This window comes from Polypterus senegalus, chromosome 1 (genome assembly GCF_016835505.1).
Source record: "Polypterus senegalus isolate Bchr_013 chromosome 1, ASM1683550v1, whole genome shotgun sequence".
NCBI classification, from domain to species: domain Eukaryota; kingdom Metazoa; phylum Chordata; class Cladistia; order Polypteriformes; family Polypteridae; genus Polypterus; species Polypterus senegalus.
Window position 1 is genome coordinate 246,373,291 of NC_053154.1, and position 25,281 is coordinate 246,398,571.

At 38.9% G+C, this 25,281-nt stretch overlaps 1 protein-coding gene across 1 annotated transcript in view; it reads left to right on the plus strand.

Moving 5' to 3' along the window:
* ank3b (ankyrin 3b) overlaps positions 1–25,281 on the plus strand; it is a 633,883-nt gene that overhangs the window by 117,478 nt on the left and 491,124 nt on the right. The window lies entirely within an intron of this gene.

Genomic DNA, 25,281 nt, shown 5'->3' on the forward strand with positions numbered 1-25,281 from the left:
TGGCACCCCATAGTATATGTGTGTGTGTATATATGTACACATGTATGTGTATATATATATATATATATATATATATATATATATATATATATATATATATATATATATATATGCCAGCAACACTCATGACAATGACAAAACAATTATATTGTCAATCATGTTACGTTATTATTATTATTCCTTTTCTTTTACTTCTCGCCATGGTAGTGGGTATTTTGCTATATATTTATATATATATATATATGTATATATGCTTAAGCATTTCACTCTTCTAGTGCTCCTGTGTAGTATAATTATCTCCTGTACCGTCATCAGTCCACACCTTGAACCTGTCCCAGTCATTCAATACATAAGACACAATGTTCTTCCGGATATCAAGAGTGAGCCTGATATGGCCGTGCAATATGATCATCTCGATAGACATGGTAATGGGGGTTGGAATGATAAAGGAAATGGGTACCTGAGCAATGTAAAGTAAGTGTAAAATACCTACACAATAACTATAATTGTAATAAACAAACAATAAAACAGCGGAGAAGCCGTGGATTAAACAAAAAGGCTGTAGTTATCAGTAGGGAGACATGAATGAAAGCAAGGAAGGGAATGTAGAGACCGGAGCGACGGACGGTCTTATATAGGCAGGCAGCCAACAACGTGGAAGGCGTTGGGATGGGGGACCCAATGCCACCTCACACGGCGACCGAGCTGCAGGCTATGGACGTATATATGTATGTAAGTAGGATTCAGTTAGCGTTGGGAACCCGTGTACCAAATTTCTTGAAGATGGGCCCATAAGTAACAAAGACTGTTGAAAAGTTCAATATGGCGGCCGACAGTGGCATCATACCACCGAAATAAGTACGTACATTGGTTTCGGTTAGCTCAGGGAAGCCGCCTACCAAATTTCGAGAAGATGGGGCCATAAATAAGAAAGTTCAACATGGCGTACGTTGTTGACCGTTATGACCATTACACGTAGAATTGCAAAATGAAACCTGCTAAACTTTTGTAAGTAAGTTGTAAGGAATGAGCCTGCCAAATTTCAGCCTTCTACATACACGGGAAGTTGGAGAATTAGTGATGAGTCAGTGAGTGAGTGAGTGAGTGAGTGAGTCAGTCAGTCAGTCAGTGAGGGCTTTGCTTTTTATTATTATAGCTATATATATAGATATATATATATATAGATATGACAACAACACTTATATCAATAACAAAACAATTACATTAACAATCATGTTACGTTATTTTTAAAATTTTTTCCTTTTCTTTTTCATAACTCCTTTAACACACTACTTCTCCGCTGCGAAGCGTGGGTATTCTGCTAGTGTTAAATATAAAACTTCATCAGAGCTTTCTCTATCACACCTTGCATCAGTAAAAATAAAACATGGATGGAGCTAAACCTTTTAAAATTAAATTACAACAAAACTTGTAAATTGCCACTAAAGCACAACTTAAGAATATTAGCTCTTATCAGTGGGTAACTGATGTTGTATACTATTTGAAACTGGAAAAAATAAAATTCGCACTCAGATGATCTGTGCAGAACTTTTTCAAAACCTGGCAGGATCTAATCAATAAAAATTTTAGAATAAGCTTTTTAAGCACTGAGGAAGCAGATTCTCTCTCTTTTTCCATTTATCTTTATTCACCTATTAATTCATCTATTTACTTATTTTTACTAGCTTTAAGTTTTACTCTGCTGGCCTAGCTCTCTTTCTCAGGGGTGGTGGTTGATTTGTTTTCAATCCTATTTTTGCAAAAAATTATGTGTTTGTATGGAATGTTGTGTGATTTAAGTAAAATCAATAAAATAAAAAAAAAAAGAAAGTGAGCTCCTTTTCAATCACTCTTGGTGATGATCTCATCAGACCTTCATCTAATGCAAGGAATCTTAGTGTCATTTTTGTTTGCTTTTTTCTTAATTCACCCACATAAACCACATTAAGAAACTTCATACTTCATACTTTAACCTCAGTAACATATACCATGTTTGCTCATTTCATTCCCACACTCCACATTGATTATTGTAACTCCCTATGGCAGCCCCTTCAGATCTTATATCACAGCTCCAGTTAATTCAAAACTCTGCTGCAAGAGTTCTTACATAGACCAGAAACAGCAAGCACATTAACACACATCCTGCTTCTCCTTCACTGGCTCCATGTGTCTAACAGGATTGAATTTAAGATTCTATTAATAACCTACAAAGGTTTTACAGTAGAATTACCAAAGCCTCTGAAAAGACTCATAACCCCGGCCCACCGTAAATCTCTTTGCACCTCTCCATCTGCGTTTTTTGTCTTGTAAATGTGTTGATAAGCCCAAGCAGCAAGAAACCTGCTATACCAGAAACCCCCGACCCACACCAACGCAGAACGGGCAAGAAAGTCTCCCAGCTCAAGCCTTGATTATCCGGGAGTGAGCTACCTAGAGTTGAATAGGGGAATAATTTCATATGTGAAATTTTTTTCATGTTTTAGTAATAAATGACAAAATATAGATATGAACTATATAATGTGTGAAGGCTGATGGCCAAGTATCAAATAAACATTTTCAAGAAAGGTATACAATACGACAGTTTCCGTGGTGCAGCGGTAAGAACTGCTGAGTTATAATCCAGAGGTTGTGAGTTTGAAACCAGCTTCTCTGCAAATTTACCATTTTGAGTAGTGAGCTGCTCTTATTGTTAATATTATATAATAAAAACAGACATTTGATGTGTGTATGTAACAGCCGGTGTAAATGTATAGTACTTGTAAAAGTTAGTTTTTTTTTTTACTTTTATTTTCTCAGTCATGATCACAGTACAACACCCACCCCCTGCCCCAGATCAGATTTCTATCTGAAACTGGGAATAACTGTAGATGTGAGTGGTGTTTTGAGACAATGGAACTGAAAATTCTCTGATCTTGAAGGATTAAAGCTAAAACACGAACGCTGATGAATCTGCCTTCTTTGTATCTCACTGTCACTTAAATTATTTTTTATTCAGTTTTATTGAGTGTTCCTGCTCACGCTGAATTTGTATGCACCTTATGGTTCATGATGTTAAAGCTGTAATGACAAAAAACAGAGACATAGGTATATATGATATTTGGAATAGCTCATTTTATGACCTGTATAGTACATTTTGAAAAACATTGTGGCACTGATGCAACATTATTCATGTTATTCATATTCATTCGCATGCCTTCTTACAGTTGTGACCACGTTTTTTTTTTCTGATCTTGCCCAGTCTCCACATTTTAGTGCATGGTGGTGTTTCTTTTGTACTCTAGGACATGCAGAGGAAAGAATAGTACAGAGAGGTCAGTTCCGCGTTATACACAATCATCAAATTCAAATGTTAACAGTTCCCACACACCCAAGGACCATCATTCCTACATTTACAACATGTGTACCTGTTGCAATGTACATACTTTTCTCTATGCTGTGGTTACTATTACACTGAAGGGGTGCCTGACACTCACTGAGTTTGCTTTCTTGGAGGAAGAAGTGGTCTTGGAACAGAAGCTTGTCGAAGTTGCATCCTCTTTTTCTTTTTCCATTGCCTTTTTTTGTAAGAAGTGACGATAAAGTTCATCTGCAAGGTGAGCAAAGAACACTCTTCTTTTCTCAGTGGACCTGTGCATGCCTTGTACAGTACATGTGCGTTGATCGTGGCCACATCAAGCTTGTTGTAGCACACAGCAACCGGCCACTGGCGTGCTTTTGTTCTCACTGAATAAGCTCACGCCTTCTGCTGATGATGATGTCAACGCAGCACCAGGAAAAATGAAACAGTCAAATATATGTGACATTTTGAAGAAATCATTATATGACCCGAATAGCACCAATCGGAAAACATCATCGCACTAATGCAATATTATTTGAAAACGAACAGCGTCAGATCGGCTGTAAATTTATGGTACTTGTAAAAGTTACCGTTTTTTCAGTTTTATTGTCTCAGTCACATTCACGCTTTCCCCAACCCCGAAATCTGACCCTAACTAACAGCGCCAGCATAAATTTACACCCAATCTGATGCTGTTTGTTTTCAAATAATATTGCATTAGCGCAATGATGTTTTCTTCTGCATGTCCTGGAGTACAAAAGAAATACCACCATGCAGCAAAATGTGGAGACTGGGAAAGATCGTGAAAAAAAACACGGTCACTGATTACAACTGCAAGAAGGCATGTGAATGAATATGAATAATATGAATAATGTTGCATCAGTGTCACAATGTTCTTCGAAATGTACTATACAAGACTTAAAATTAATTATTCCAAATATCATATATACCTATGTCTCTGTTTTTTGTCAGTGTGGCTTTGACATCATGGACCATAAGGTGCATACAAATTCAATAAAACTCAATAAAACTCAATAAAAAATATTCAAGTGACAAGTTTCATAGGCTTTGGTAATTCTAGTGTTAAATGGCCTTCCACCAGACTACATAAGTGACCTTCTCCATTATCATACTCCTGTTCACCCACTAAGGTTCTCTGATTCTGGCAGTCTTGTTGTGCCCCACACTAACCTGCACTCTATGGGTGATAGTGCTTTCAGTTGTATAGTTCCTATACTTTGGAATGACCTCCGAAAATTAATTGGATCTGCTAACTCCATTCATTTTTTTAGAAAACAGCTGAAAACTCATCTGTTCAAGAAGGCTTCCAACTTAACATTCTGTCCCTGTCTTTCAGTTTACCTCTCTATCCAGATGCTCCAGATAAATTGTGTATGTGTTATATTACAAATTATGTTATTTGTTTAGGCTTTGTTTTAGTATTTTATTCTCGTTTATCTTTTCCTTCTCTTTATTCTTTTTTTTTGTTTTATATATCCTGTGTTTTGTGGACTTGGAAAAAGCGTTTGACCGTGTCCCTCGGGGAATCCTGTGAGGGGTGCTCCGGAAGTATGGGGTACCCGACCCCCTGATAAGAGCTGTTCGGTCTCTGTACAACCAGTGTCAGAGCTTGGTCCGCATTGCCGGCAGTAAGTCGAGCCCATTTCCAGTGTGAGTTGGACTCCACCAGGGCTGCCCTTTGTCACCGATTCTGTTCATAACTTTTATGGACAGAATTTCTAGGCGCAGCCAGGGTGTTGAAGGGGTCCGGTTTGGTGGACTCAGGATTGGGTCACTGCTTTTTCCAGATGATGTTGTCCTGTTTGCTTCATCAGGCCGTGATCTTCAGCTCTCTCTGGATCGGTTCGCAGCTGAGTGTGAAGCGGCTGGGATGAGAATCAGCACCTACAAGTCCGAGACCATGGTCCTTAGTCGGAAAAGGGTGGAGTGCCCTCTCAGGATTGGGGGAGAGATCCTGCCCCAAGTGGAGGAGTACAATTATCTTGGGGTCTTGTTCACGAGTGAGGGAAGAATGGACCGTGAGATTGACAGGCGGATCGGTGCGGCATCCGCAGGGATGCAGGCTCTGCATCGGCCTGTCGTGGTGAAAAAAAAGCTGAGCCATAAGGCAAAGCTCTCAATTTACCAGTCAATCTACGTTCCTACCCTCACCTATGGTCATGAGCTATGGGTAGTGACTGAAAGAACGAGATTGCGAATACAAGCGGCTGAAATGAGTTTCCTCCGCAGGGTGTCTGGGCTTTCCCTTAAAGATAGGGTGAGAAGCTCAGTCATCCGGGAGGGGCTCAGAGTAGAGCCGCTGCTCCTCCGCATCGAGAGGAGTCAGATGAGGTGGCTCGGGCATCTGATCAGGATGCCTCCTGGACGCCTCCCTGGTGAGGTGTTCTGGGCACGTCCAACCGGGAGGAGGCCCCGGGGAAAACCCAGGACATGCTGGAGGGACTATGTCTCCCGGCTGGCCTGGGAACGCCTTGGGATTCTCCCGGAAGAGCTGGAAGAAGTGGCCGGGAGAGGGAAGTCTGGGCCTTTCTGCTTAAGCTGCTGCCCCCGCGACCCGACCCCGGATAAGCGGAAGAGGATGGATGGATGGATGGATATCCTGTGTTTATCTGTTCTAGTGTTCTATGCCGAAAATATTTGTATCAAATGTTACATATACCCTGCTGTTCTTTCTGTGACTCTTTGAAGTGCATTGAGCATGGGAAAGGCTGTCTTTAAATAAAATGTATTATCCATTCATCCATTATCCAACCTGCTATATTCCAACTGCATGGTCACGGGGGTCTGCTGGAGCCAATCCCAGCCGACACAGGGTGCAAGGCAGGAAACAAACCCCGGGAAGGGCGCCAGCCCACCACAGAAAATGTATTATTATTATGATTATTATTATTATCTGCCATTGTATTGTCTTCTTTTTATTGCTTTTCTTTCATTTTAGTTGGCCCAATCCATAATGAGCTCCTGGTCTTGCTCTAATCTGACTTCTTGTTTTGCTGTCTGGCAACTTCCAGATGTATTTCTGTATTTCTGTATCTGTTAAAATATTCTGTTAATTTATATTTCTTTGAGAATTCATTGTCTTTCCCCATTCTGATTTCTTTCAGTATGTCCATATGGCCCTATTAACTTTTCTTCTCTGAGTTTTCCCACCTTTGCATTAAAATCCTCCTATTAGGAATGCTTTATGACATCTCACCCTTATTAATCAAATTAAGTTCTTCACAAAATAGTTCAGTTATCTCCATTGGGGAGTAAATTTGTATTATTAGCAAGGGCACTGTTCTTGCCTGTATTTTTGCATAAATCAAATTTGGTTTAATATGAGAACATTGCTTGTTGTTTCATTTGTGTTTTTCTCCAGAGTATATTCCTCTGTGTTTTCTTTCTCTCCCTGGTGAGTTTGTGTAGAAATCTCCCCTTGTTTTTTCAGAAGGTTTCTGAGACCCCCATGATATCTACTCCTATAAATTCCATTACATTAGCTAGGTTCCTTGGTTGCTGTAAACATTCCAGGTTTGTATCGTATAGCATATCATTGCAAAAGAAGTGTTACTACTGTAAAAGAAAATGCCTTGGCCCGGTGGAGAGACCAGCACCAATACCCACTGAATGCTAAACAATAGGCAAGTATTATAATAAAGTAAAACGTGCTGTATACTAAATGAAAATTGTGTTGTAATAGACAGGATAGACATGAATATCGATAATTTGGGTGACACAATAAAATTACAGAAAAAAATTGTAGAGTAAGCCATTAATATTGGTGTAGAACATCAAAAATATAGATTATCTTTTCAAATTATCATACTTCATTAATTCTGGGTGTTTAGATACTTCCAGAGTTACTCAGGTTGTCTTTTTTATTGTAACCTTGAAGGAACTGACAAGTACACAAACTATTCTTTTCGTCATAGACATTAGTAGTTTAGGATTCAGAGTTCAATTTTTTACTTCTCCAATGATTTCAGACTTTTGCTTCTGGCTATCAATTAGATCTTGACATTAAGGATGTAATGATCACTCACTTTGAAGATATCAGAGTTCTTTGGAAATTCATTTTAACTTTGTGTTATAATAGCTTGATATTTAAATGAGAATGTATACCCCAAAAGGAAAATGTATTGATGTTGAAAAGGTTCAGTGAACTGGTAATAAGTGCAAGATTTATCTTTAATATCATTGTTCGTCTCCCTGTGGTCCCAGTTGATATGAATTCTGCCTCACTCTCTCTCTCCCCTGCTTGACTGTCACTGAAACTAGGACATCCTCTAAAACTTTCATTCAAGGGGAAAGATGGAATTTTTTTTCAACTAGAAAAAAGGCTGGCTTCCTTTTTCATTTTAGCAAAGAGTACATAAAGGGAAGTATACCAGAAATAACTTTTCTTTTACAGCATACGCTACCTAAAATTTTGTAGCGTAATTTGAGGATTGGATATGAGATCCTTTATTTAATTTTATCTTATTTCCAGGTGCCTTCTTCTTTGTAATACCTGTAATAGAAATACATGCCAATAGATATTTCTTAATTAACAATTTGAGTGTTGAAAGAAGAAATAATGCAATCTTACAGTATTCTACAACTACTGTATACGTTCAAGACTTCACAGAAATATATTTTTGTAAACAGTCTAAAACAAAGAAGCTTATATATGTGCCATCTGCAGATATAATTTTCTCTTTTCATAGCTAATTATCTATTATGCAGTCAGGTGTTATCTTGTCCTAATGCCAAGACTCTCATTAGATACATTTGCTAAGAGTACCATTGAACCAACTCAAAGCATTGCAGTAAAACTGAGAAACCCATTTGACTGCAAAGCCTCTAATTAATGGATTGCTTATATGACAAGCACAACATTAGCAATTTGAAATGGTAATGGGCACAAAATATAAAAAAATTACAGCAGGCTAATTATGCATGCACTTCATATATTCATATTTTCAAACCAGTGTTAAATTCTAAAATTCAATAATCTCCTAGTCATATTTGATAACATTCACAATAACCCTGCAACTGTACCAATGGGTGCAACAGCATGAAAATATGTTCTATGATCTAGTAATGTATAACAAAGCCATTGATATTAATGACATGGGCAGATATTTATTTATTTTCACCTGTGGAATGTATGCTGTAGAAATTGCCTGCCGATGGAAAACAGCCACGACTACAACAACTACTGCAACATTATCCTTCTTCCCAATTGCTGAGAAGGTATTCTTGAGGATAATCCAACTATGCCTCCAAAACCACCATGAGAAAACCAGCAGGGAAAAGCAGACTTGTTTCCACCCAAAATGTAGTTACTGCGACCAAATTTACCCTCAGCTAACTGCATAAAGAGAGGAAAGCAGCCCATCTTAGTGTTTATTAGTATTCACAGCCAAGGCTGTGTGGTCTCCCTTCTGCTGTTCAACACTATCACTGATGCCATAATGTGAGAAGCATTCATTGGCAGACCTGGGGTCCATTACAATAAAAACCACCATCTAACAGATCTAATGTTCACCGACAACAGTGCTGTACTGGCAGACAATGATGCCAAGGTCACAGACATCCTGTACAACATTGTGAAAGTCACCCATCTTGGCATCAAACTGAAAAAACCAAGGTCCTGGCCACTGATGGCTTTCTATCCACCATCTATCTCAACAGAATCCAAGGAGAACAAACCTCAGCCCACTCCTGCAAGAAGAAAACTAGCAGTAACAGTAGAAGTGCACCATGGAATTGGGTTGTAAGCAGTTGCCTTTTGGTTGTTGAACTGGTGCTCAAGGAAAAGATAGAAAATTTGACATCACATGAATGTTTGAAAGTATGGAGCATTAGTACTGCCTATCATGCTCTACTGAAACCAAACGTGGAAAAGGAAGACCTCAATAAACTGGAGATCTTTGAAATGTGATGCCTAAGTTGAATCTTGGGAATCATCCAGCGCAACTGCAACAGAAACAACACCATCTGATCAAGCTGCTGCAAAATTCAACAATCGAAGAAGAAATCCAATAGTGGCAGCTGGGATGGTTTGGGCATGTTAGCAGAATGGACCAACAACGCTTCCCATGGAAAAAATGGCAGGTGCAATGGAAGATGCAAAGGTTATCACCATAGAAACCTGGACTAATAGAGGATGACTTACAGCAACTTTAGACTCAGACAAGCAGATGTAAAACAAATAGCACAAGACTGCCCTATCTGGATGAGAGTAATTTGAGAAGTCTGCTTACCAGTGACACCTACCAGCAGCAAACTGGCTTCAAGGCCAAACACAGCCAGACATCAGCTAAGAAAAAGGAAGAAAAAGAAAAAGATTCTGTAGCAAGAATATGTATTTCATGTTTACTTTTTTTACTGTGGGAAAATACAAAAATATTGAGATCATTATGATATATGGCAAAAAAGCAACTAAACTAATATAATTATAACTAAATTAAGTATACTTATTCATATGAAGCTTTTACTTAATTTTACAAATTATAACATCCTTAGAAGTGATTAGTTAAACTTACTTCAGGTAGCACTTACCAAAAAAAGCAAACCTGGCCTTATTTTGCCCATTAATTTGTCACATAACTACTGTATTCTGTAATTGCTTCTATGCAATTATGGATTAGTTACATAATCTTAGATAGCATAATCTTAGAGTAGAGGATCATAATAATGTAGCAGATTGGATTGTCAATTTACAGTGTAGCCACTCAACCTAGTTTCCTCTTCATGTTGACTTCTCCTTCGTATTTCCTTTTTCTTCTTCACATATTTCTTTCTGAGACTACTGTACTATACACGTTGCTAAGTAAACTGGCTACATTAATTCCTCCGGTTGCTTTCTAAAGCAGTGCTGCTACTATCTTCTTCCCTAGATTAGGCTTTACTTCTGCAGTCTTTTCATTGGTATTTTCCATTGCAGCTACTAGCAAACCATTCTTTTTTTAACTAGTTTTATGATTTAAAAGAAGTAGTTTTCAATTACCATCTAGCCATTTTTGACAGCTTTTGATTACTAATACAAAAGGGTTATTCTGCTAAGCAATTATAATTTGACAGGAAACAGAATCTGATCTAATTTAGCCCTGCATGCATTCCCATGAAATTTGATCGGTATTTATACATTTTCACTTCTTTGCACATTGCAGTAAATTCGACAGATCTCTATGTCTGCCATTGTCTTATATTTTAGATTTTGTGACAGTTCATGTGATTCCATGTGGTTCTCTCTCCGATAATGAACTAATTCAAGGATGTTACACCCTGAAAACTTTACAGCTATATAGAAATGATTCTTGCCCAGAAATGTAAACAGCTAATTTACTTCTCTAAGTGCAAGCTCTATGTTTCAGGCAGTAGAAGGCTACAAATGCAAGCAGCTTCACTCACTTGTCCACAAAGGAAATCTGACCTACTTGCCAGGCAGTGCTTCTACATTTGCATTTTGCAGGGTTGCTGCTGAGCTGATTTAGATATCTCACAGGAAGCTTTGGTGAATTGGCTACAGCAACACTTAGATTCTTATAGCTCGGTTATGAACTTTTAAGGTGTTAACTGGAGGTGGAGCAGAAAGACTATTGAAAAGACAGAGCAACACTTGTATTATCTTTTTTCCACAATAGAGCTACTTCTTCTCAAGTTCCCTGTCCTTCATTCAGTGTCTGAAATAACTGGTCTTGAGAACCTCATCATGTAAACAATATTCAGTGGTAAAATGTTTCAATGATGAGCTTGTTTGGTTGTACTTTGTCAACTAGCCATGCAATCTGCAAAATGGACATGTGTACCAATTATCCAGAATTGTTCATTCCAAAATTCTCAGTGCCCCCACAGAAATATTCCTTTTGTACCACTGGTGTTGGTTCTCCAGTACCACTAGTAATATATGTTTAAAATCCTAAATCATTCATTATTGGTAACCCCCACGTGGTGTGTATGTAGCTTCTTTGGGAGTTACTGTTATTTCATTACCTAGAAACAACTCAGTACTGTATGTCAACCAGAGAATTTTACTATCTCAATGAGGAAGTGTGAAAAATAAAATTTTTCTATGCTGATAGGATGATCAGCTCCACATTTAACACTTTTCTGCTGACGTGCAATGTGAATTGTGGGACCTTCTATACACAGGTGTGTTCCCTTCTATGTCCAGTTAGTTCAGTTTTCCGCAGGGGGACTCCAATCAAGTTCTGGATGCATCTCCAGGATGATTAAAGCAAACAAAATGCACTTGACCACAGTGTACAGTACCACAGCTAAGGGTCTAAATACTTACATGAATGAGAGATTTCAGTTTTTCATTTTTAAAAAAATCAGCAAAACTTTCTGAAGCATGCTCTCACATTGTCATTAACCTAGTGTAGATTGATGAGCAAAAATGGTAAATTTATCCATTTAAAATTAAATGCAAATGAAGAAAGTAAGGGTTGGGAATATTTTCAGGTACATGGTAAATATTTTCAGCTATTATTTAAATTTATTCCAGAAAAAAAGACTTTTTACCACTACTCATTGTATTCTGACTTCCTTGATTTATTTTTTTCATGGCTGTCCAGTTTTTTTGGGTTGATTTATTAAGAAAGGTATCACACTCAACTGATATAAGCACACTGCTAACATAAATAAAATTTGTGTATTACACCAGTTAGATTTAGTGGCTTTATGTTTCTTAGTTTTATTATTATTGAAGAAGAAGTTGATTCTGTTTCTGCAAGGCATTTCCAGTCTCTTTGAGTTTTGTCCTTATACTTCTCCTTCTTCTAATATCTCAAAGACAGAGGCATTAGATAAATTGGCAAGCCTAAACTTCCCTGGTCCCATTCAGGGTTGGCATCTATCCAGCTTCTGTTCAAATTTACACTGTAAATCCATTTTGGCATACAAGAATATATTATGGCACTATTTGATAAAATACTTAGTCAAAGTGTTTCCACTAACCTCATCTCCTCAGAGCTTTTCTCTAACTGACTAGATTTCTCAAAATGCTTTACTAATAGGTTGAGCTAAACTACAGTAAAATAACATTCAATCACTCTTAAATTGACCAGTCTTTCTGTCTATCATGCAAAATTCAATGTCTGTTGTATTCTTTTATTATTACAGTACATTCAATAAAACCTTTAGAAGAATGGTTGTTTCAGTTATTAATGCTATGTTATCAAAGAAGTTACATGTGCTTTTATATGAACTTCAGAAGCAAAGGACTCATCTAAAATTTAAAAATGCCTTCATTTCTGTTATAGTGGCAAAGTCATTATAATACATTGAAATTTTAAAATCTAATCTGCAGATAAAGTATTGGAATTGAAGGAATTTTACCTTGATTTGTGGCTAAAAAACAAAAGTTACACTCTTGAGCTGTTTATTTTAGAATGTACTTTTGCTCCTCAAAACACCCCCAATATATATTATTTATTGCTACCAGTTATGAAATGTACTTTGGAAGAACTGAGATGGGTATTTATCATTTTTTGATCTTCACAGACCACAAAATCTTTCATATTCTCAAACAAGTATTCTTAGTTCAAGAAAAGGATAGTGGGTGTTCTTTTGTCGAATTAACTGCACTACATCATACATACCAGGATCTAAAAATGGTAAAGCTATTACATTAACCTGACAATTTAATTCTTGTGCTTTGAGAAAACTGCAGAACCAATTGTTCCACATGAATATACAGTACTTGGGCTCCAGACTCATTTTCTTTAGAAGATTCAAAATCTTATCTAACCGAATCTTATTCTTTGAATACCACATCCAACATTTTGCATATACCTTCTGCTATCCAGTTCTATTTAAATATGTTTTTGTAGTGTAGATAAATGTCAAATCATGTTACAGGAAAAGTTGCATTCCATATTTGTGAAATGCAAAGTATGCAAATGGTTCCCAGTTTATCTTTGGGTCTTCAATAACTTGTTTCAATTTCAATTGTGAGTTGCCAAGTATTTTAGTGGATTTCATCTTAGATACACTGTAGGTTAGTGTAGTGTCACTGTGGCTAGTGTGATCTGTTGACTTTGCTCCTTCAAAGGTATTGCCTTTTGTCAAATAAATGTTTTTGTTGCAATGTTTTTTATTTGAACAGTATTAATAAATATTTGAAGGATTCTTCTGTAAATTATTTATGCTAGTCCATGTTATCTCAAGTTAACATCATGATGTAACACTCAAATCCTGGAGAGAATCCAAATCTTAAAATATTATTTTGGATATAATTTGTCAATTGTCTTTGCTGTATCCTACCATTAGTTGTATAACATACGTTTTTGCAATTTTTTCTACTTATTTATTTTTTTCTGTATTTATTACGGTCATACATGTCACAGGTGCTAACTTTACTATGTGTAAAATATTTTCCAGAGAAATACTGGTTTTACTCACACAACCCTGAGCAAGTGAGATCTATCCCTTGGCTTGCTTATAGTTGACTGTTTTGATTCCAGGAAGAAGAGTATTTTGGTTTAGAGAAAGAGAAAGAGAAAAGGGAAGGCAGCCCAACACAGGTTCTCTGCACATAGCACAATGTTGTAAAACACACTGTGGTAATCGTGAAGCTGCAGTGAAACAAAGAGTATATTTTGTGTATGAATATGTTTATTGCCTCTGTGTTTTGTATTTTTTCTTTTTTATTTACTGGTATATTTAGCAATCACTCATTTTAGTCTGTGACCATGTTATTTATATTGTCTATTTCCTACCATTGATTTCATGTAAAGGAAACTGAAGATGTCTTTCTTTGTTTCTGGCACTCAAAAGAGTCTGGATGCCATATAGTAAACCAGAGACCAAGCCAAGATCAGTTTTCTCATAGTTGTGTCCAGACAGGCAAAGCTGTCACACTGCTCTCACTGAGTACTTGGCAACTGGAAGGATGCACAGAATTTGGTAAATAGATATTATTGTTTTGTGCTTGTGAGTTTAAATTTGTTCCCAGTTATACTTAGAAGTTCTGGTGTCTACTTCTATATGGGTCATCATCATAATGTGATGGATAGTAGTCTGTAGTGTATGTTAACCATCTATACAATATATAGTGAAAACTTTTAAGTACTTTTGTGGTAAAGTGCGTTAGGGTTCATGTTTTTAAATAAAATCAGTGCTGCTTGGGTCAGGCTTGTGGGCGTTGGAAAACTCTGCTGTGCGGTTACGGAGAGTTCAATGCAGAGGCAAGCTGATTGCTTGTAAAGTGCCGATGCGATCAGCTGAGCTGTACTACATTGACATTCCATAGGTCGTCAGGCAGAGACACTGCGCCCTCAGATTATAAAAGGATTTGGGGAAAGAGTGAGAGGAAGAAAAGATCAAAAGATCAAAAGAAACAATGAAGATAAAATCAAGCAGAGGATGATGATTGTTAAAAGAGAATGTCAGGATCAAGGCAGAGCTGGTGTAGGGGAGAGGAGGCATGGCAGTTGGCGGAAGAAGCCATAAGTAGAGTAGTGGCGCTTCGGGGGTTGGATCATTCCAACTTAACATGGCTGAGGTACCTGGAGTTGCCAATTGCCTCAAGAGGTCCCAAGGACACAAGGGGATTGCAGTGAGTCAAGGGATCAGGGCTCTCGGGGTTCCTATGGATGCCATAGGATGGTGGTGGGACATGAACCAGTGAGGATTGTCTGTGCTTGCTGATGTGTGTCTTTGAACAAACTTGAGCAAACCCTAGGGGTGGGGAGAGGAGATGTGGATGTGGAAAGATGAAGTGGGGCTCTAGTTTTGGGAGAGAACTGTTCCTGACTGTGTTTTAGACCTCGATGTTTAACCCACTGGTGGATTATTTATTTTTTGGAAATGTAACCTCTTTAGAAACACTGTTTTTATCAGATTGTTTATTTATTTATTTGAAAAAACTGCATTACACATTGGTTTGGACACTTTATGGCTGAACAAAATGCACTGAGCATTCATTTTGCACACATCTTTACTTGTTTGAGTCCTCATTGGATAAGCTCATTCTCAGTTCATGACTATCAAAGTCCCATGTTCAAGGAGAATATTCCAGCTATGGGCAACCTGGGGATCACAAATTAGCATGGTACATTGAGCCAACATAAAAATTTCATTAATTTTAATACAGATTTTTTATTATTTCATAATTCCAGTCCATTGACATTGAGTTATTTCTCTCTTTTTTAACCTGCAGTATCATGTAACTTGTGAATACTTTTGATCCAAATTCATATGTAACTGTATAATTTTTGTAAATTAAAAGTATGTACATTCTAGGCTTTCTATTTTTTTATTCCATATCAAACCACACTACTCTTCTTACATAAAAATAATTAATTAAAAAATAATTTGTCTTACATTAGAAAAATTAAAAAATGTACACCCACACAAAAAGAAAACTGTCAGTAATGACTTGACCACAATATTAGGGATGGGACACTGGAGAAATATCACCTTTAGTTGCTTGTGCCTAAGAAGAGTTCAATACTCAACCATTTAAGATAAAAGAAATTGTGGTATTATCTGGCCTGCTGTAGTTAAGCATTTACTTTGATTACTCGTTCTCCTATTATGCAACATCATACTGTGTGACTATTATTAACAGTAACTAAGAATCCAAACTATTGCTAAACTTAACACAGTATTCGGTTTATATTAGTGGGAGTCCTAACACGATGGTACATCATTTTGGGGAGCCTTGGCTTAAAATAGTTTGGGAACCCTTAGAACCTCAATGTTATTTTACCATGTGCATATTCTAAGTTTTCTCTTTGACATTTTTTCACCTGTAAGTGAGAAGTATATATTTTTAAAAAGTAAAAAGAACTTAAACATTATTTCAGTACTGGTGAATTATTAATTAAATGATAATTCAGGATATTTTCATTTAAACAGACTCTTTAAAGCTGTTTCTGTAACAACAAGCTTTTAAAATCTGCCTTGCCAGAGAATCCCTCTGTTAGGTTTCTTACATTTCCTATTGTAAGATTTATTTGTACTAATAGCTGTTAAAAATGTATTAAAGAGTAATAGTTAACAGATCTGCGGTGGGTTGGCGCCCTGCCCGGGATTGGTTCCTGCCTTGCACCCTGTGTTGGCTGGGATTGGCTCCAGCGGACCCCCGTGACCCTGTGTTTGGATTCAACGGGTTGGAAAATGGATGGATGCATGGATAGTTAACAGATTAGTCAAACTGATTCAAAGTTCAAGTGTCCCAGACTGCTGCTGCATTAATTATCCAAATCAGTCACTTTTTACGCTTGTCCCAACTTCAAAACTTCCTGTATGAAATCATACTTGTCAGCTTTACATTAATCCATTATTCAGGAACTCTTGCAAAAACACCCTTTGTTGTGTTGTTTTCAATGCATCTTATATGAGTGACCAATCTAGCAATTGATCTGTACTATAATTTTGACTTTGGCATTGATACCAAAATGGATCTGAACCAAATAACGGATACTTTCACAACCCGCCTTACTCTAGCCTGCCTGGTGTTCTGTGCCTTTGCAATGCATTACATACTGATTCCCTCTTGATAGCCATGAAGTCCCGATTGCCTAATCAGTTATCCCCATTAAGTCCCGATTGTGTCAAAGCCTGTGTTTTTTTTTAATGAAGTCTACAAAGTGGACGTTATATCACATCTTCAATAGCGAGTGTCAAGGATGGAGGGTATGGGGTTGTGCTCAAGAAGGAGATCGATAGGAAACATGACATTTACTTCCGGCACCGAAAATCCCAAAATGCTGGTATAGCGCATTTTTAAAATTTGAGCTTTTCCACAACCTTAGATCAGACCTTGCTTTTACTTTGCCTGTGTACAAATCCAGAATTAATACATTTACTGAACTGACTTTACTTGTATTCAGTTATCTGAAGCTGAGAGACTGCATTACATCCGACAATGTATCATTCAAATATATAATACACTGAATGTGCTTTCACTATATTCGTCACATGTTACGAGTTATACTAATGAACATTAGTTTATCTTCATAAACCAAATGACTGATACAAATTTAGCATTTGTGGATTTATTATCATTATGCTGTTTTGGCCATATTGCAATAACTGTGTTTCCTTCCACATCCCACAGTCCTGTATGTGTGACCCTGATTTTGCTTAGAAAAAGTACTAATGCTTAGATGGATATCTGTTAAGAAGCAATCAAAGAATGAATGCAAACCCTCTGTTCCTTAATCGGTACTGTGTAGGACGTGGTGTTAAAAAGCAATCAATCTTGTCGTCTACAAGTTAAACAATTACCATTTCCATCTAATCAGTGATGTAATGCGCTTTCAAAGCACTAATCTTTTTTCTAAACTAAAACTCAGTAATGGGTGGTTTTGCTATTTCCAGCCATGGCTTCTGCTGTTTATCTTTTCAAGATGTGCTAATGTGGCAGTGCCTGTCAAAGCCCATTTGAACCCATAGGAAAGAAGGAGGGATGGTGCCCTTTGGTGTCCCTAGTGTGTAGTCAGTATTACACTTTGACAACCTTATCCCCCTGACTGTCTGAAGCATGAGTCCCTTAACTTTCATAAACAGTGCCATTCATGCATATGGAATGATGCTGCCCATGTCGCCCATACCTAAATCTGCCACTGTAATGCAGTGCTGTAGCACTATGGGCCATTTTCATGTGTAGTTTTTACTCACACTTTCATCACATATTATTGAGCCTTCCAAGTAATAAGTCTACGTGCAGTCACTCATCAGTGTGGTTCTGACTTTCACTTTGACACTGATAGTGTAAAAAATTTTAATTTCAATTTCAATTCTTTATTGTCATGTGTACAAGTACCATATGCAATGAAATGCTTGCTTGCATGTGCCCCTGCAGACAGTGAACATAGACAAAAACAACCCACACACAATACATAAATAAATGAATATAATAAGTAAATAAATAAAACCAGAATCCTAGGTAATAAATAGAGACAGTGGCAGAAGTATATGTGCAAGTAGCAGTGGAGGTGACACAAGGTTACTGATTGTTCATGAGTCTGATTGCAGTTGGGTAGAAACTGTTCCTGAACATGGAGGTGCATGTCCAAATGGACTTTAGTCACTTCCCCGATAGGAGGAGGGTGCAGGGTGGCTGGGGTCCCACCTGATACGGTTCACTTTCTAGAGACAGCGTGTAGTGTGGATGTCATGGATCGCAGCTGTGTGCCCGTGATCTGCTGTGCTGTATTCACCTCACGTTGCAGAGCTCTGCAGTCCTGAACTGAGCAGTTGCTGTACCAGGATGTGATGCATCCTGTCAGGATGGATTCCACAGTACACCTATAGAATCTGCACAGGGTTGTGGGGGACATTCGGGCTTTACTCAGTCTCCTGAGGAAGAAGAGGCGTTGTTGGGCTTTTTTGACTACTGCCGCAGTGTGACGTGACCATTTAAGGCCATCAGTGAGGGTGACTCAGAGGAACCTAAAGCTGCTGCCCTGCTCCACAGCCTCAACTCCGATGTAGATGGGGCTGTGCTCTGTTGCCTGTTTGCGGAAATCCACAAATCATCTCCTTAGTTTTGCTAACGCTGAGGGTGAGGTTGTTGTCCTGACACCATTCTGACAGGAGTCTGACCTCCTCCCTGTAGGCTGTCTCATCGTCCTCGCTGATCAGACCTATTACAGTGTTATCATCAGCAAACTTGAGGATGGTGTTAGAGCTGTATTTAGCTACGCAGTCATGGGTGTAGAGAGAGTAAAGCAGGGGTCTCCGCACACTGCCCTTAGGGGTGACAGTGTTGATGCTGATGATGGAGTAGGTTTTTCCACCAATATGCACTTGCTGAGGTCTGCCGGTGAGGAAGTCCAGTACCCAGTTGCACAGTGAAGAGCTAAGCCCCAGATCCAGGAGTTTAGCGATGAGCTGGGATGGAATGATGGTGTTAAATACAGAGCTGTAGTCCACAAACAGCAGCCTGGCATAACAGTTATTGTTCTCCAGATGAGACAGGGTGGTGTGAAGTGTTATGGAGATGGTATCCTCTGTGGACCTGTTGCAACAGTAGGAAAACATGAGGGGGTCCAGACTGTCAGGGATGATGTCCTTAATGTGTTCTAGCACCAGCCTCTCAAAGCACTTCATGGCTATGGGAGTAAGTGTTACTGGGTGGTAATCATTAGGGCAGTTTACATTATTTTTCTTTGGGACAGGGTTGATGGCTGTGTGCTTGAAGCAGGTGGGAACAGATGAAACTCTCAGAGATGTGTTTAAAATATCCGTAAAGACAGCAGCTAGCTGGTCGCAACATGTTTTTAAAACGTGACCTGAGACTCCACCTGGGCCGGGTGCTTTGCTGATGCTGAGTCGGGAAAAAGTCTTTCTCACGTCATCCTCAGAGAGCCTCAGGCTGGAGTCTTGCGGCACTGCAGGGGGTCGCACAGGCCTGTCTGTGTTAGTGAGCTCGAAGCGAACGAAAAACAGGTTCAACTCATCCGGGAGTAGCTGTGGCCACGTGTGTCTGGGCTTTGTAGTCTGTGATCTGCTGAATACCCTGCCACATCTGATGAGTGTCTGCTGTGCTGTTAAACTGAGTGTCCAGTTTGTGGGCGTACTGGTGCTTTGCATATTTAATGGCTTTTCGGAGATCATACCTGCTCTTTTTGTATGCCTGTGTATCTCCGGTGTGAAATGCACTGCTGCGCTCACGGATCCGTCAGTGTACTTCAGCACGCATCCAGGGCTTCTGGTTGGGAAATACATGTGCAAACTTTGTGGGTACGCAGTCATCCACACATTTTCCGATAAAGCCTGTGACAACTGCGGCGTACTCGTCCAGATTTTCAGAGGCTCTTTGAAAACATCCCAATCCACAGATTCAAAGCAGTCCCTAAGTTTCTCCTCCGCTTCCGGGGTCCAACAGTGCACCTCTCACAAGACCGGCTCTGCGCGCTTCACCTGCTGCTTGTAAACAGGGAGAAGCAGCACAGAGCGGTGGTCTGACTGCCCGAGGTTCGGCTGCAGGAGCAAGGGATACGCGTTTTTGTGTGCGGTGTAGCTGTGGTCCAACGTATTAACACCCCTGGTGGAACAGAAGACATGTTGGTAGTATTTGGGGTAAACAGACCGGAAGCTTGCTTTGTTGAAGTCCCCGGCGATGATAACCAGACCTTCGGGGTGTGTGTTTTCACAGTCCGTAATGAGGCTGGACAGTTCCTTAAGTGCGGTGCTGGTGCCTCGGTAAACTCCCTAGGCAGGTAAAGCGGCCGGCACTTGATGATCAGACACTCCAGGGGCCTCATGCATAACGCTGTGCATAGAATTCGCACTATAAAAAGACATAAGCACAAAAGCCGAAATGTGCTTACGCACAGAAAAATCCAGATGCAAGAATCTTTGCGTACTCCAACTTCCACGTTCTTCCGCTCCATAAATCCCGGTCAGCGTGAAAAGTAACGCATGTGCACGCGCCTGCTGTCCCGCCCCAATTCCTCCCAGAATTACGCGTCTTTGAATATGCAAATGAATATAAATAGCCCTTAAGCTCAGCGTTCTGTGAAAAGACAATGGGAAAAGCACGGGGGAAAATATAAGAATTTCAGCGAATTCCAACTGGAGGCAAAGAAAAAAAAAACTATTTGTTAATTTAAACAGTGGTATAAACAACAAAAGAAAGCTGATCGACTGACATAGCGTGTCAGAGAAACTCGAAAGCTTAAGTTCACAAAGCCGCACAGTGCCCAAAATAAAAAAGAAGTTGTCACATATCAAAGTCACCATGAAAAGTCGAGTTGTAGCCCACCATCTGAGTGTCATATGAAAGCTTATTAGGGTACAGAGAAAAAAAAGGCACACAGTAGGAAAAAAGCACGAAATGTCAACTTCAATCTCGAAATTTCCACTTTAATTACGTAGTTTATTTTGTCATTAAAATAGAACATCATAAACTTCATCTTAAAATCATTGAATTAACCAGTTTCTCAAATCACATCATAATTACAGTAGCACATTAAGTGCTTTGTTTTGTATTTGATCTTTTGCTCTATGTGTGTGAATCATTACGTGCTTCTGCTTTCTCTTTCTCCGACAGGACACAGAATCCATTACATTCGTGATATTACAGCTCTCTGAATAATTAAAGTACTGAGATGTATACGTGATATCTTTTTCATGATGATAGGAGTTAAAGCATTTTATTAATCAGGGGAACAAGGTGCGTGATTGTGCACGACCTTCGATGAAATTATTGTAGCAGTACTGTTTCTTTCAAACGTATTAACCTCCAATTCCTGTGCTTACTTTTCTTTCTCCAAATACCCAATCACCACACAATCAGCTCTGTAATAGACGTTAAGCCATCTGTAAGCTTACAACGACGATTCTTGAAAACTTTTACAGAACATTGAAATATCTTTGTAGTACATGTTTAATTATTCCATCCATCTATCCTTCCAGTGTCGCTTCAGCCCCAGTAAGAATACAGCACAAGGTAGGATCAATCAATGAACTAGCTAGCACTGCGGAACCGTGTCCTCACATGTTTAATTATTAACAATACAGATTAGTTAAATGAAGTAAAAGTTTTATCTATATAAAATAATCAACATATTTTGCTGCATTTCATCTTAAAAATTATATCGTCATTATATGTAAATACGCGCTTTATAAAGTGGTGCAGGTTGTGCAATATTATAACTGTAGTGCAAGTTTACAGTGGGGTGATTGTACTTATAAGTACAAACAGTTCTACAAGGTGCAATTGATTAAGTGCATTTAAAGTTCTTGGGATGAAACTGTTTCTGAACCACGAGGTCCGTACAGGAAAGGCTTTGAAACGTTTTGCCGTGGCTGAGGTAGCGTGTGCTTGATTCTGTATCCCGATAATTCTCTTTCCGATCAGCTGCTGCTGTGATTCCCCACTCAAATACAGTGATATAAATACTCTGAGTGGTGCAGTGAGAGTAATATGGAAAAAGATGATCCGCTGTGGCAACCCTTAATGGGAGCAGCTGAAAGAAGAAAAAAAAGGTGCAGTGAGAGTAACAACGCTAAAGCAGTTATGGTATTTGGAATACAATGGCTATTCCCTGGATCATTATATTGTTACAAGTTAATTACAATCAGATGCGTTACACTAATAAACAATATGCGGTTAGTTTCAGTGTATTTATAAAGCCTCGACAGGAATGTGGATCTAAGAAATAAAGAGTAACCACACAGGAACAGTAGCACTGCTTTGACGCTGGGTGCTGCCAGTCTGCAAAACCAAGTGGAGAACTTGCGTACGACAGGGTATGAGGTACCATGGAAAAGTGCGTGGCTTTACGCCAAGTGTAGGTTTTATACATCATGATTTGAACATGGAAACATTCTTACGCAACATTTCTGTGCGTACGCATTGTTTATACATGAGGCCCCATGTCCGGTGAGCAGCTTTGTGAAATGACTTCCACATCCATACACCATGTGTTGTTGATGAGGAAGCATACCCCGCCACCTCTCTTTTTCCTAGAGGAGACTAACCGATCAGCGCGGTGCATAGAGAACCTGTCTGGCTGGACAGCCGAATCCGGTGTGCAGGCGGTGAGCCATGTTTCTGTGAGGCAGAAAACACAACAGTCACGCAGATCTTGTTTAAAACAAAGTCTACCATGGAGATCGTCTAATTTGTTGTCCAGAGATTGGGCATTGGCCAGGAAAATGCTAGGCAGTGGAAGTCGCAGTCCTCTGCATTTCGTCCTCGCTTGGATCCCGGCATGCTGGCCATGTTTTCTCCTCCACGTCCTCTGGGCATGGTCAGGTGGGTTGCGTCTGCCACCTTGGTCTCGAGTTATTGTGATGAGCAGCCCCTGGTCAATAACTTCAAAAGTAGTGACTTGTGCCTTTGTTGCTCCAATGTTTACCAGTGTTGTACGGTCATACTTAATTAAAAAAAGCTATTTCAATAATGTTTTTGTCATTTTAGTATCAACAAAACTTTGTATCCTAATGTTAATTACACTTGTAAATGAAGCCCGGACGTAGACAGACACACAGACCAACAATGTCCCAAAAGCACACATATTTATTCTTTGTTTTCAATTCAGCACACCACACACAGTGCACAAACCCCTATAAACTCAGTCCTTCTTCCTTCCTCTAGTCTTATTCTCTTTTCTTCTGCCGCCTCCACTCCTCTTTCACAAGCTCTTTCTACTGCCACCCGACTTCAGCTCGCCTGCTGGGTCTTTAGCAGTCCTTTATATAGTGCTCGACCCAGAAGTGCTTCTGTTCTTCCTTCCACGTGACTTGCCAGCACTTCTGAGTCATATGGAGAACTCCAATTCTTTAGTCAGCCTGGAAGTACTTTGAGTCTCCTGTACACTTGATCCATTAGTACTTCCGGGCTTTAGGGAAAGTATGACTCCCCTAGTCCTTCGACAGCTCCCCCTGGTGGCACCCACAGCACCCAACAGGGCTGTGAAGCCGCACTCCAAGTTCCAGGATGCCCTGCGGGAATCCGGGGGACCGCTATACTCCAGGGGAACTGCCATCTAGCATCTTAAGGGGGAGAGAGTGTCCCAAAGTTGCTGCCTTTCCCCATCTTTTCCTTTTCAGGGCGTCCCGGCCGGTTGAGCCGCCGGCCATGCATCACACACTATTATGTCAAAAGTATTGGGACACTCCTCCAACTAATTGAATTCAGGTGTTCCAATTACTTCCATGGCCACAGATGTATAAAATCAAGCACATAGACATGCAGACTGCTTCTGCAAACATTTGTAGAAGAATGGGTCGCTCTCAGGAACTCAGTGAATTCAAGCATGGTACCATGAAATGATGCCACCTGTGCAGTAAGTCCATTCGTGAAATTTCCACACAACTAAATATACCACAGTCAGCTGTTAGTGGTATTATAACAATGTGGAAGCAATTAGGAACAACAGCAACGTAAAATTCGACTTCATTATACTACCAAGGTTACTCTGAAAACTATTTAGGACTTCATTATGTTAATCACTCAATGTCATGCTGTTTAAGAAAATTGCTCATCAGTCCTAAAAAACAAATAAACAGTATATTTTACACAATATAAGATTCTGAGTGACAGCTTTGTTTTTGATGCTGGGGTCTAAAATCTTAGCTTCACTTTGGATGAATATAGATAAAAGTGTAAAGGCACAACATGTTAATTTGCTTGAGAATGTCAGAATGTCAAGGATAAGATACACATATCAGACAGACAACAAAAGTATACTTTCTAATACTGTATAGCTGGTAATAAAAAAGAAAAAATATGCAATGTGGAAAATCTTTTAGCAAACTCAAAACATAAAAGGAAACTTGGCATTAGATGAATGTCTCAGGAGTAATTCAAGAGAGTGTGCCTTATATTCAAGGTCTTAAACAGTTGCCTTCAGTTAAAAGCAGTGAATAAACCACAGCAGTAGAAAGTTCATTCACAACAGAATCAGCTTACTCGTGATGCCTTTTTAATGTGACTAAAAAAAGGCATTTACTTGAAGTACATTTTCTTAGCTAAATTATTCATTTGTTGGCCTACGATTTACCAGCAGGTGGCACACTAGTCAGTTGATGGGATATTGTTTCTTCACCTTCTGTAAACAGAATTAAACTACTTCTCTTTTCATGTACATGGTATAACATTTAGGAAAGATTGTGTTAAGAATAATAAAACACACACAATGATTATGTTGAATGATATTATAACTCTGCACCACTTTTACTTTGCATTATATATGTGCTTTGGTGAATTAATTTTGTACTAATGTATATATTTAAGCTGTTGATTTAACACTATACTATATACTGTATGGCCTGCCAAGCAAAACAAACAAAGCAATATCTTAAAAAAAATGTACTATTTTAAAACTGGAGCATAGATCACTTGCTAGGTAAAGTAACAATGCATTTCACTTGGAAAATAGAGACAGGTAATAAGGCATCATATGTAGATATAATAAAAGGGGACTGCAAGTAATTTTTGTTATTTTATCTGTATATCGCTATAGTGTTTGGAGACCAAGTTTATT